Source organism: Bos indicus x Bos taurus, chromosome 4, assembly GCF_003369695.1.
Source record: "Bos indicus x Bos taurus breed Angus x Brahman F1 hybrid chromosome 4, Bos_hybrid_MaternalHap_v2.0, whole genome shotgun sequence".
NCBI classification, from domain to species: Eukaryota; Metazoa; Chordata; class Mammalia; order Artiodactyla; family Bovidae; genus Bos; species Bos indicus x Bos taurus.
The window spans coordinates 83,455,862-83,469,535 of record NC_040079.1 but is presented as its reverse complement, the minus strand read 5'-3'; the positions used below and the strand labels follow the sequence as shown (position 1 = coordinate 83,469,535).

The 13,674-nt window shown below is 35.1% G+C and overlaps 1 protein-coding gene across 2 annotated transcripts in view; it reads left to right on the top strand.

Moving 5' to 3' along the window:
- The window catches only part of SEMA3A (semaphorin 3A), a 549,604-nt gene that overhangs the window by 169,363 nt on the left and 366,567 nt on the right, over positions 1 to 13,674 (top strand). For both annotated transcript variants that reach the window (XM_027539841.1, XM_027539840.1), the window contains exon 2: positions 1,860 to 1,936. The gene's annotated coding sequence lies outside the window, so the exon portion shown is untranslated. The remainder of the gene's footprint in view (positions 1 to 1,859; positions 1,937 to 13,674) is intronic.

Genomic DNA, 13,674 nt, shown 5'->3' with positions numbered 1-13,674 from the left:
GTTTAACTCACCAACCATGTCTCTTTATTTTCAACTGCTTATTTGTAATTTCTTCTTCTCATTAAATGAAGCCTAGTTCTTCCCTTATAACCCTGCTTTTCATGCCAGCTTTCGAGAGATGGCTATATTCCTGTCACATCACTTAAATTACTGGGATTGAGGTGGGGTAATGTTCTGTTGTTTCTCAATGTCACTTCTAGAGCAGTCTCCCTCCTCCCTAAATTCCCTAGCTGTGATCTCATGACACTGGTAGATACCACCTGCTACTCCTCTTTACATAAGTATTCCACCAACCTCTGGTCACTTCCTCTCTTCTTTCAAGATTTTAGATTTATCTTACTGTCACTCTTTCCAACTCCATTCTTGACATATAGTATGGTAATTTCAACATCCATAGAAATGTCTTCAAAAACTATTTGCTCAGTTATTTGACTCCTCTCCTGCAAAGATCTCATTTTCCACCATGAAATAATTTCATTATCTTGTGATGTATGTGAACTGGAAATATTTAATATGGTATTGACATTTGAGTTTTGATGTCTGTATATATCTTTAGGTTAATAAATTTTCTGTTTTCTATCTATACTGCTGCTGCTGCTAAGTTGTTTCAGTTGTGTCCGACTCTGTGCGACCCCATAGATGGCAGCCCACCATGCTCCTCTGTCCCTGGGATTCTCCAGGCAAGAACACTGGAGTGGGTTGCCATTTCCTTCTCCAATGCATGAAAGTGAAAATGGAAAGTGAAGTCCCTCAGTCGTGTCCGACTCTTGGCAACCCCATGGACGGCAGCCTACCAGGCTCCTCCGCCCATGGGATTTTCCAGGCAAGAGTACGGCAGTGGGGTGCCATCGCCTTCTATCTATACACCTAACATAAATTCTTTGCTTACATGAACTTTTTAAGTTATCTCTAATCTTATCACCTTGGTAAAGCATCCAGAGAAGCATGTAGGATAATATATTCTGTATTTCTCAAAAATATAGTAATATAGAAATAAATTTATATTTCTCAAAAATGTATAGTCAAAGAAACAGGATTAGAAATAACTGTGAAAAAATGCTACTTCTGTATTACCATAGTTTTTATTAATAAATAATGTTTAATAAGACATACCAAGCTAATGAATATTTATACACTCTTTGTTGATTTGACAAAATGAGACTCTGTACTGTTCAGTTTAGGGCCCAGGTCTGAATTGTCTTTATTTTGTTTTCTACATCTTTGTTTTATTTATTCAAATATAAAATAGTGTGTGATTAATGTTGTGAAAAGCATCTATTTTAGTAAAGTAAAACTATTCAAAGTGTACTTTAAATTTCATTCTTAAAATATTCAGTTATTTTAAAATTTCTATTTATTTTATATATATAGTATATTTTCTTTATTCAGGGGGGAAAAAAGCTTTTGTTAAAATGTAATCCAGTTACTTGCTGGCAGCGCCGTGAAATTACTTCTTAGCTATGTTGTCAGTTTCAGCCTTCCATCATCAATTGTGAAAAAAGTTAATGACATCATAGCATTATGGACAAATCAATAGAGTGTGTTAGAGCTTCAACTAATTCTCAAATAAATCAGTTATTCTTTAGCAGGGTCAGAGACTAAATAATGAATTATTTCAAAGTACCTCAAATCCAATTATAATTACAAATTGTAATTTGTTTAGAGGAACCAGAGTGAAATGGCTGTCAGATTCAGTGTCTGCCTCCTAGAATACCTTTTTCCTTCTTAAATTACATTTTCCAATGCAAGGAATTAAGATTGTTTGAAGAAATTTATACTGACTTTTAAGCACCTATTAATTAATAGCTAATTGTTTGATTTAAATTGAACACTAAAACTGAGCTTATTTATTTTTATAGAGTACTTAATATGCCCAGATACTTAAACAGTTGGATTGAACAAATGTACCTCAGGAATTAATTCTTCCTGGAAAGAGGTAAGAAAATATGCATGTTTGTATGTTAATAAGTTTTAGTGAAAATTTTAGATTTACTAGTACGTTTCTTTGGATAAGGCAATGGCACCCCACTCCAGTACTCTTGCCTGGAAAATCCAATGGATGGAGGAGCCTAGTAGGTTACAGTCCATGGGGTTGCTAAGAGTCGGGCACGACTGACTTCACTTTCACTTTTCACTTTCATGCATTGGAGAAGGAAATGGCAACCCACTCCAGTGTTCTTGCCTGGAGAATCCCAGGGACGGCGGAGCCTGGTGGGCTGCCGTCTATGGGGTCGCACAGAGTCGGACACGACTGAAGCGACTTAGCAGCAGCAGTACATTTCTTTGGCATGTAATTTAGAATGTAATTTTTAAAAACTAAGGCACTTTCTATTTTCATTTGTATAATTTCTATTCTGTGGAATGATTTGGTTATATGAGAGGGCTCCAACATGTCAGACAAAACCAAAACCAAAACCAAAAAAAGAAAAAAACAGTTTTTAGGGAAGCCTGCCCTGACCTGCTTACTCACTCAGTTATGTCCCACCCCAGGCACTGTAGCCCACCAGGATCCTGTCTCCAAGGGATTTCCCGGGCAAGAATACTGGAGCGGGCTGCCGTTTCCTCCTCCATGTAGGGAAGCACATTGCCACTTTAAAATGTCAAGATCTGGATTGCTAATCTTTTACTTTTCTTTCTTTCTTTTATTTTTGTTTTTTTTTTTTAATTGTTATACTTAGGATTAGACTGGGTTTGCCATGTTCCTCTGGAGCCACAGAGCAGAGATAGCTGGGATTGTGGACAGATTACCATCCAGAAAGATCCTTTGGCTAGCCTACCCTTTTACATTTCCTCGACCACATATGGTTACTATCAACTAGAATGCATTCTCAGGTTTAAGAGCCAAAACCGGAGGGAGGAGTCAGTTTTTAATGTGTTATGCTATCTTAATTTTGACCTAAAATGTGAGATTAAAATATAACCTTTAAAATAAAATATGGTTAGGAAATCTGAATGTATTTATATTGACTTTTTTTTAACCCTCTTTAACTCTAATTGTTGCTCAAACTCATTTCATTGTATCAAGAAAAAAGAAAATTTATCAACATTAGACTTATCATTCCCACTGCATTACATATATTGCTATTAGAAGGAATGAAAAAGGAGGGAAAACATATACTTAAAGATCTATGAGTAGTAGTATGAGATTAGTAGGAAAAATTGAATACTTTAAAAATTATAATATAATAATTTATATTATATACTATATTATATATAATTATATAATAATTTAATAAATTAATAAAAATTATTCATTTTTTTCCTTATGGATCTTTGAGTAGAATAAAATGTGTGGCTTATCAATTTTAGTTTGACTTTTATTTTAGTAAAACTAAAGGTTTTCCAATTTTATTGGATCCCTTTAAATTTCAGTTCAGTTCAGTTCAGTCGCTCAGTCGTGTCCAACTCTTTGCGACCCCATGAATCGCAGCACACCAGGCCTCCCTGTCCATCACCAACTCTAACTAGATGATTATTTCTACGTAATATGAACAACTCCTTTTTTTTCCAGATTTTTCATATTTAGTATCAAGAAAAATAAGATTCTTATGAAAACTACATTATAATTGATATATGGAAGCTTCCCTTATACATGAAAAACATGTACCGTGTAAGGTAAAAATTCACTGACTTGAGATACACATTGGAATTGTTAAAGTTAGTATCAAGTCAGTATGTTTTTTTTTTATACAGGAAAAAATCTCATATCTTTAGTATTGGCAGGGCAATATACACTTTGCCAGTTCTCTAGCACATGCATTTACTTATATACATACATATCAGCATCTGTATACATACATATATATATATATATATATGCATTGGGGGCTAGGTTAATTCTTAGCATTTCACAAAACTAATTTCTTGGATTATATTTTTTATTAGTGCATCATATACATAGACAGTAAATATTTGCTGTCTTTTTCAACAAACAAGAACACTGATTTTCCCATTATAATCGTCTCATAAGGCACCAATAAAGGAGGCATGGTTCACAAAGTGAATTCTCTGGGTCCTAATTGAAATCTGTTCTAAATTTATGAAGATCAAAGTCATACATAGTGGTGGTTGTTTAGTTGCTAAGTCGTGTCCGACTCTTATGGCCCCATGGAGTGTAGCCTGCCAGGCTCCTCTGTCCATGGGATTCTCCAGGCAAAAATACTGGACTGGGTTGCCATTTCCTTCTCCAGGGGATCTTCCCTATCCAGGAATCATACACAGACTTGATTTCAATGTCATTGCCATCATTGTCTTAAAGATATACTTGAAAGTCAAGTCAGTTTTCCAAATTTAATTTATAAAAACATCAGCAGTCCATGCAGAAGAGTCTTAAATCACTGGAAACAATTAACTTTACACTTACACATTGCACTGAAGTGAGACAGGAACTGGTAGTCAACTCATGGAGAATTTATAAAAGTCAGAATAGTACATCCAGCTAGCACCTGATCAAATTTACTTCCAAGTATTAGATCTAATAGAACTATTTGCAGAATTGAACTTAAGATTCTAGGCTTTGAGTGATACGTATACAAACTGGGGTAGATAAATATCAGTTTATTTGAAAATGCTATCTGTCTATTTCAAAGTGGGAGCCTCAAGAAATTTTTTTTTATCAATGTCCGTTTTCGTGACAGTGCTACTTTGTCCTTTATTTATTCATTATTTCTTTCTTTTTTAATAGAAGAAACCTGAAGGAGAATTTTTGCATGTAAATGTATTAAAATATTTAATATAAATAATTATTTTAAAGAGTAGACAATCAAAATTTTGCTTGTCTTGCTAAATCTATTATTTAATGACTTATTTGCTTAGGGAATTCCAAGATCCATAACACTTTCTCCTTTCCTGAATCTGAGAACAGTTCTGCAAATATTGACTGTTTCCTCCTCATGGCTTCATATGAGTTTGATTCTAAACAAATTCTAGGTTGAATATATATGAATACTTTACTAAGAAGCTCATGACATAAATTTTAAGCATTCATAAAAAAGTAGAAGACAATTAAAAGAGATTGTAGTTAGGAAAATGATATACTGATTTTGGAAGAGACGAATATGAGATAAAATTCCACATTAACTAAAAAAGTTAAAAATGTGTAGGTAAGAAAGGAGATACAATCAGAATGCTAAAAAAAAAAAAATTAAGAGTAGTATATACAATTTATTATTTCATTTGAAGTTCATTCTCTTATGACTGTTGAATAACTTTGGCCTGTTTTATAAGATAGAATGAAATTATACTTCAGACTCACATAGTCTGGATTTTAAGGTGAATTATTGTGTGACCTTGAGAAAATTATTTTACTTTTATCAAATTTTCTCATTTATGTGGGACTAACAATATTTTTTTATTTTGCTTTTTTTTTACATATTTTACATATTTTGAAATACTTCATGACTTACTTTAAACCTTGAATTTTATAATGTACAGTATAGAATTCCCTTTCTGTGACTACTTTACAAATTACTTTTTTACTTACCTTATCTTTCAAAAGAGTTTTACTCTTTTCATGGATGTTTAAGTATGTAATTTTTTTTACTTGAAAAATATTCTTTATTCTATATGCCTCCCCCACCTGCCAATTTAAGGAACAGACAATATTTAGTGAGTGACTAGAGGAAAGAGTAAGAACATTTATATATATATAAGTTGCTGGTGATTTGAGTCAAAACAGAACCATTTATAGCATTTAAATTCTTTAAAGGATGTCAGTATTTATTAAAGACTTTTTTAAAAAAAATGATGAATCCTTTTGACTCAAAACAGTCACCTATTAATTTAGCTGTTATTTAATTTTGATTTTAAAATAAATTATCTTCAGCTTTTTAGCATATTAATGTTTCAATATTTAATAGCCATTTCTAAGATTTTTCCAGAAGTTAGAATATCTTTTCCTGATCAGAGAAATCCATAGACATTTTTTCCTTTTTTTTTTCCATAAAGGGAGAAGTTGAGCTAAGACATTCATGCTGAACTGAGCTCCTACGTAGCTATAGTGACAAGAACCTTGGTGACCTGGGCAGCTAGGCAAGCACTTACCTTATCATCCTGGCTACATATTATTTTCCACAGGATCAGTAGGAATACTTAGAGCATAGCTTTTCTCCTGAGACATTCTAGTACATGCCTACCTTCCTCTGTACTGAGGGTAGGATTGGAATGGCCATGAGTAGAAGAAGAATGTTTCCTACCTCTTAGAAAAACTTAATTGTCTGTAATGTTTGCACAGACTCTACTTCAAATTCAGACTGACTTATTACTTTTTCTGGGCTAATAATTCCTTCTTTCCCTAAACTTATTTTTTTCTTCTATCCTTGTTAATCTATGCTAAATGATTTTAGGTCCACAGAATTTCTGAGCCAGCAGGGATTTAAGAGATCATTTCATTGTTTACATAAGGAAACTAAGGCCAATAAAAATATAATATAAGTTACAGACAGTAAGAACCTAAATTTTAAACTTTCATTCTCCTTTCATTTCCTTTGTATCATCATATCTTGCTTTCAAAATACTACTTTGCTGGATTTTTTCCCTCTTTCATTTTAGGAGTATCTGTTGATAATTTCCATTATTTATCAGCATTGTTTTCAACTATGCTTTGTATCTCTGTGAGCAAAATAAAGAGATGACAGTTTCATCATTCACAGACAGAAGTCTGTCAGTGGATAGAAATAATTGAACAGAAAAGGTTGGATAATAAGATAAGCCCATACGTACTATGCTACCTCAAGTTCAGTTCAATTCAGTTCAGTCACTCAGCCGTGTCTGACACTTTGCAAACCCATGAACTGCAGCATGCCAGGCCTATTGTCCATCACCAACTCCTGGAGTCCACCCAAACCCATATCCATTGTGTTGGTGATGCCATCCTCTGCCGTCCCCTTCTTCTCCTGCCCTCAATCTTTCCCAGCATCAGGGCCTTTTCAAATGAGTCAGCTCTCTGCATCAGGTGGCCAAAGTATGGGAGTTTCAGCTTCAACATCAGTCCCTCCAATGAACACCCAGGACTGAGCTCCTTTAGGATGGACTGGTTGAATCTCCTTGCAGTCCAAGGGACTCTCAAGAGTCTTCTCCAACACCACAGTTCAAAAGCATCAGTTCTGCACTCAGCTTTCTTTATAGTCCAACTCTCACATCCATACATGACTACTGGAAAAACCAGAGCCTTGACTAGACAGACCTTTGTTGGCAAAGTAATGTCTATGCTTTTTAATATGCTGTCTAGGTTGGTCATAACTTTCCTTGCAAGGAGTAAGCGTCTTTTAATTTCATGGCTGCAATCACCATGTGGAGTGATTTTGGAGCCCTCCAAAGTAAAGTCAGCCCCTGTTTCTACTGTTTTCCCATCTATTTGGCATGAAGTGATGGAACCAGATGCCATGATCTTAGTTTTTTTGAATGTTGAGCTTTAAGCCAACTTTTTCACTTTCCTCTCACTTTCTTCAAGAGGCTCTTTAGTTCTTCTTCACTTTCTGCTGTAAGGGTGGTGTCATCTGCATATCTGAGGTTATTGATATTTCTCCCGGCAATCTTGACTCCGGTTTGTGCTTCTTCCAGTCCAGCGTTTTTCATGATGTACTCTGCATATAAGTTAAATAAGCAGGGTGACAATATACAGCCTTGACATACTTCTTTTCCTATTTGTTGTTCCATGTCCAGTTCTAACTGTTGCTTCCTAACCTGTATACAGGTTTCTCAAGAGGCAGGGCAGGTGGTCTGGTATTCCCATCTCTTTCAGAATTTTCCACAGTTTGTTGTGATCCACACAGTCAAGGAACAAACCTTTTTGGGGAATGGCGTTTTATGACTGGCTAAATATTTGTTTTATATACATATCTGTATATATACAGATATATATATGTGTGTGTGTGTGTGTGTGGAATGTGTGTGTAGGTTACTCCCTCAGTCATGTCCAACTCTCTGGGACCCCATGTAGTATAGCCCACCAGGCTCCTCTGTCCATGGAATTCTCCAAATTCTCTAAGCAATAATACTGGAGTGGGTTGTCATACCCTTCTTCAGGGGATCTTACTGACTCAGGAATCAAACCTGGGTCTCCTGCATTGCAGGCAGGTTCTTTACCATTTGAGCTCCCCCGGAAGCCCATATATAATATATATATATATATATATATATATATATCTTTGTAGAGATCCAATTCTATGAGTTTTGACAGTACTGTACATACATTAAACCACCCCTAAAAGCAAGATTCAGAGCATTTCTTTACCCTGATAAGATTCCTCCTGACTTTTTACCCTTTTTGTATTATGCATCAGTTTGCATTTTATACAAATGAAATAAGTATACATGTTTGTGTGTGTGTGTGTGACGCTAATCATTACTTAGCATAATAATTTAACGATTTACTGGTTTGTATCAGGAGTTCATTCATTTTTTATTGCAAAACAGTATTCCATTGATTAGATATACATTTGTTTATCATTCACTGGGTTGTGGATATATCATCTCTATCTCTTGACTTTTCTGAATTAATTTTCTCAGCATTTGTGTGCAAGCCTTTTTATGGACATATGTTTTCATTTCTCCCAGAAAAATACAGAAGATTAGATATTACAGTTGGTTGGTAGGTGTATATTCATTTTTTTTTTTTTTTTAGAAATGACAGTTTTCCAAAGTGGTTGTATCATTTGGAAGACATGGGTTTGATCCCTGGGTCGGGAAGATCCCGTAGAGGAGGGCATGGCAACCCACTCTAGTATTCATACCTGGAGAATCCCATGAACAGAGGAGCCTGGTGGAATACACTCCATAGAATCACAGTCAGAGAGGACTGAAGTGACTTAGCACACATAGTTTATATCTCTCTCTGCATATAGAGAGATATTAGTAGATGGAGATTGATATATATATATATATATATAATTATCAAGATATATATATATAGATAGGTTTGTAAAATATATATATAAGAAATTATATGTTGTATATATTGCAAATGTGTATGTTTCTTCCCTGAATTTTCCGTCTTTCCATTCTATTAGTCCTAAAAATCTGGTATTTGACTGCTTTAATTGATCCATTCATTTTCTTTTACTTCTCGTTTTCCATTTCTTTTTCTGGTTGTCATAATTTTAAGTGCTAACAACTCTTTCTGGGTCTCAATTCCTTTTTTCTTACAGTCTTGTTTATTTATTTTGAATAGGTTAAGTATAATTTCTTATTTCTGGAAAAGGTTCATTATAGTTTTGAGATGTTCGTGTCTTTCATTGTCTGTTTTTTTTCAAATTCCTTCAGTTGCTATTTTGGAAATTTTTGTTCTCCACTCATGTTGTCACTTTTCCTCTTGAGTCAGGCAATTCTGAATTGTCCATCAATAAGACGTCAAACCATTTTTAAAAGCATTGTATGGGTGGGATTTGGGTGGGAGAGATTAGAGGGTATTCTGTGTATCATTAGATTGCACTTTGTATTGGCCAGTAAGCAAATCAGTCTTTTCACAGTGGACCACCAAATGATGATATATACGGGATGCTCTCTCTAGTGCGGCTTAGCAGGAAAAATTACTAACACTGATTGCCGATATTTTGGGAGAAAAATGGGGGAAATGTTGAACTCCTGATTTTTATCCTGGTAAGGTATCCCACTGATCATTGATCATCTTCCCTTTTCTTTAGAGTAAGTGGATTTGCTTTTCTTCAGAGGTCTTCTAGCTCCCCTTTGTCAAATTTATGTGAATTCCTTATTACCAAATTTCCTTAAAGTCTTATATTGATGTGATCACTGTTATCATTCTTTTTATCCTAGTGGTTGAATATATTTGTTTTTGTTTGTTAGTTCTCTTATACCTCTACTCAGGCTAAGGAAGAATGAAGAAGTGGGTTTGTATGTTTAATCCTCTTAACAAATAATCAGATTTGTTTAAATAGATTTATTTAACTTACATATAATTATGAGCGATGATTATGTTTTTCCAGAGGTTTGATAGGCAGGAGAAAGAATTTCTTAAGTTTCTCAGGAAGAAATATCTGCACCAATGATTGATTATGGTTTCCTCCCTTGTGGCCATATCTTGAGAATCACTTTATAACTTATTGTCACCTTTAGTATATGAAGAGGAAAAAAAAAGCACTTCACATCTGTCCATTATAATACATTCTAAGACATTTTACTAAGAGATTTGATAGATAAGGGATTCAAAATTATTGACTAAAGTGATGCTTTGAGATTACCTGCAGATTTCATTATTTGTGTTATTTCTGGTCTCCTATTACCATAGATAATTGTCTATAGCTTAAATGCGAGTATTGACGAAAATACAGTTATAGTTCATCTGGGTTTCATCAAAACTGTATCCCTGTTGGGAGAAAAGTGGACTTTGAAACAACTGATGTCTGGAAGTGCTACCCATAGTCATCAGAGATTTGCCTGAGGTCTGAGACAGTTGCTGTGGAAACTATCGCACTCCACCCTTTTTAGTGAAACCTTAACCAATAGCTGTTAGCCAAAACTGAAAATAAGAAATGGAGAAAACAGCAGAATGATGTGGGTATTAACATTAGTTGAATTTGTAGACTGTTGTACATAGATCCATGTAGATTAGTTCTTATGAGTGGAGTTTCTGGAAAAATTAATTTTAATCTACACTATAAACATTAGGATCAGATCCTCACGTTTTCGAGGAATTTAGGTCCACATCATTCCAAATATGTGGTCGCAAATTCCTTTGAACTTTCTTTGTTAAGGACAGCTATGTTTTATTTCTAAAAGTGAAGCTAAAAAATTCAGACTGAAACATAGAATTAATTTTTAATCAAAAAAGTACAGCAGTTCAGATGAAATTATTTAACAGTTTGTATTTTAAGTAGTGTTTTCCTCAATATTATTAAAAATATCAAAAAATGTATCAAATGTTATTCAGAAAGCCAATTCACTGAATAATGTGACAAAAATGACATGATTTCAAGTGGTGTTAAAGCTGTAAATACACTCAAATTGCCAAGTTGTGGATGCTTTATGAGGAGGAGTACTTAGGAGTTTTGTAGTGAAAATATATTCTTTTAAATGATGGCATTTAAAAGATTTTTAACCTAACAATACTCATGATTCTAAATTCTCCTTGTACAGTGATTAAAAGCTATAAAAGGAGTTCAGTGCAGTCCCGCAGTCGTGTCCGACTTTGCAACCCCATGGACTGCAGCATGCCAGGCCTCCCTTTCATTGCCAACTTCCAGAATTTATTCAAACTCACGTCCATTGAGTCAGTGATGCCATCCAACCATCTCATCCTCTGTCATCACCTTCTCCTCCTGCCTACAATCGTATCCAGCATCAGGATCTTTTCTAATGAGTCAGTTCTTCGCATTACGTGGCCAAAGTATTGGAGTTTCAGCTTCAGCATCAGTCCTTTCAATGAATATTCAGGACTGATTTTATTTAGGATGGACTGGTTGAATCTCCTTGCAGTCCAAGGGACTCTCAAGAGTCTTCTCCAACACCACAGTTCAAAAGCATCAATTCTTTGGTGCTCAACTTTCTTTATAGTCCAATTCTCACATCCATACTTGACTACTGGAAAAACCATAGTTTTGACTAGATGGACTTTGTTGGCAAAGCAGTGTCTCTGCTGTTTAATATGCTGTCTAGGTTGGTCATAACTTTCCTTCCAAGGAGCAAGCGTCTTTTAATTTCATGGCTGCAGTCACAATCTGCAGTGATTTTGGAGCCCAGAAAAATAAAGTCTGACACTGTTTCCACTGTTTCCCCATCTATTTCCCATGAAGTAATGGGACCAGATGCCATGATATTAGTTTTCTGAATTTTGAGTTTTAAGCCAACTTTTTCAATCTCCTCTTTCACTTTCATCAAGAGGCTCTTTAGTTCTTCATTTTCTGCCATAAGGGTGGTGACATCTGCATATCTGAGGTTATTGATATTTCTACTGGCAATCTTGATTCCAGCCTGTGCTTACCCAGCCCAGGGTTTCTCATGATGTTGTCTGCATGTAAGTTAAATAAGTAGAGTGATGATATACAGCCTTGATGTACTCCTTTCCCAATTTGGAACCAATCTGTTGTTCCATATCCAGTTCTAACTGTTGCTTCCTGATCTGCATACAGGTTTCTCAAGAGGCAGGTCAGGTGGTCAGGTATTCCCATCTCTTGAAGAATTTTTCAGAGTTTGTTGTGATCGACACTGTGAAAGGTGTTGGCATAGTCAATAAAGCAGAAGTATATATTTTTCTGGAACTCTCTTGTTTTTGTGATGATCCAACAGATGTGGGCAATTTGATCTCTGGTTCCTCTGCCTTTTCTAAAATGAGCTTTAACATCTGGAAGTTCACGGTTCATGTACTGTTGAAGCCTGGCTTGGAGAATTTTAAGCATTACCTTGCTAGCATGTGAGATGAGTGCAATTGTGTGGTAGTCTGAGCATTCTTTGGCATTATCTTTTTGGGGGATTGGAATGAAAACTGACCTTTTCCAGTCCTGTGGCCACTCCTGAGGTTTCCAAATTTGCTGACATATTAAGTGCTGCACTGTAACAGCAGCATACTTTAGGATTTGAAAATAGCTCAGTTGGAATTTCATCACCTCCACTAGCTTTGTTCATAGTGATGCTTCCTAAGGCCCACTTGACTTGACATTCCAGGATGTCTTGCTCTAGGTGAGTGATCACATCATCATGATTATCTGGGTCATGAAGATCTTTTTTGTATGATTCTTCTGTGTATTCTGGCCACCTCTTCTTAATATTTTCTGCTTCTGTTAGATCCATACCATTTCTGTCCTTTATTGTGCCCATCTTTGCATGAAAATTCCCTTGGTATCTCTAATTTTCTGGAAGAGATCTCTAGTCTTTCCCATTCTATTGTTTTCCTCTATTTATTTGCACTAATCACTGAGAAAGGCTTTCTTATCTCTCCTTTCTATTCTTTGGAACTCTACAATCAAATGGGTATATCTTTCCTTTTCTCCTTTGCCTTTCGCTCCTCTTCTATTCACAGCTATTTGTAAGGCCTCCTCAGACATTTTGGCTTTTTGCATTTCTTTACCTTGAGGATGGTCTTGATCCCTGTCTCCTGTACAATGTCATTAACCTCCATCCATAGGATGGACAGAGGTTCTTCAGTTCTTCCTTCAACCACAAAAGGAATATGGAAATACAAAATGAAAAAAATAAAGGCATGTTTAATCACAGAGTATTTCCAGGATATCTAAGATCAGTCACACCAATAGAAAAATCAGTTGCAGTTCTGTAATTAAGAACAACAGTCAAGAAGTCACTCTGTACTTTGACAACTGTAGCTGCTACGTAGACTGCCTTACTGCCATAGATTCAGCTGGTAAGGAAACGATGGATCAAATCTACTGAAACACATTGTTATTACCAGATAGTATGCAAAACTTATCCATCCTTTGCCATGGATCTCATCCAACTTTTATACTAGTTGGTGAATATGATGCTCAAATTCATAATTAAAAAGAAGTTACACATATTAAAGTGGCTATTTTGAAGAAACTACATGAAATGTTGAGATTGAAATTAAGCATTTTGGCAGAGCAATTGATAAAATCCCTTTATCTAACTAATTCCATATAACCTTTCATGTCTCAGCTCAGTATTACTTCCACAAAAAAACCTTCATGTTTTACACTATCATCACACTTAAAACTTCTTATTCAGTGGCTACTTCTATTAATTATATTT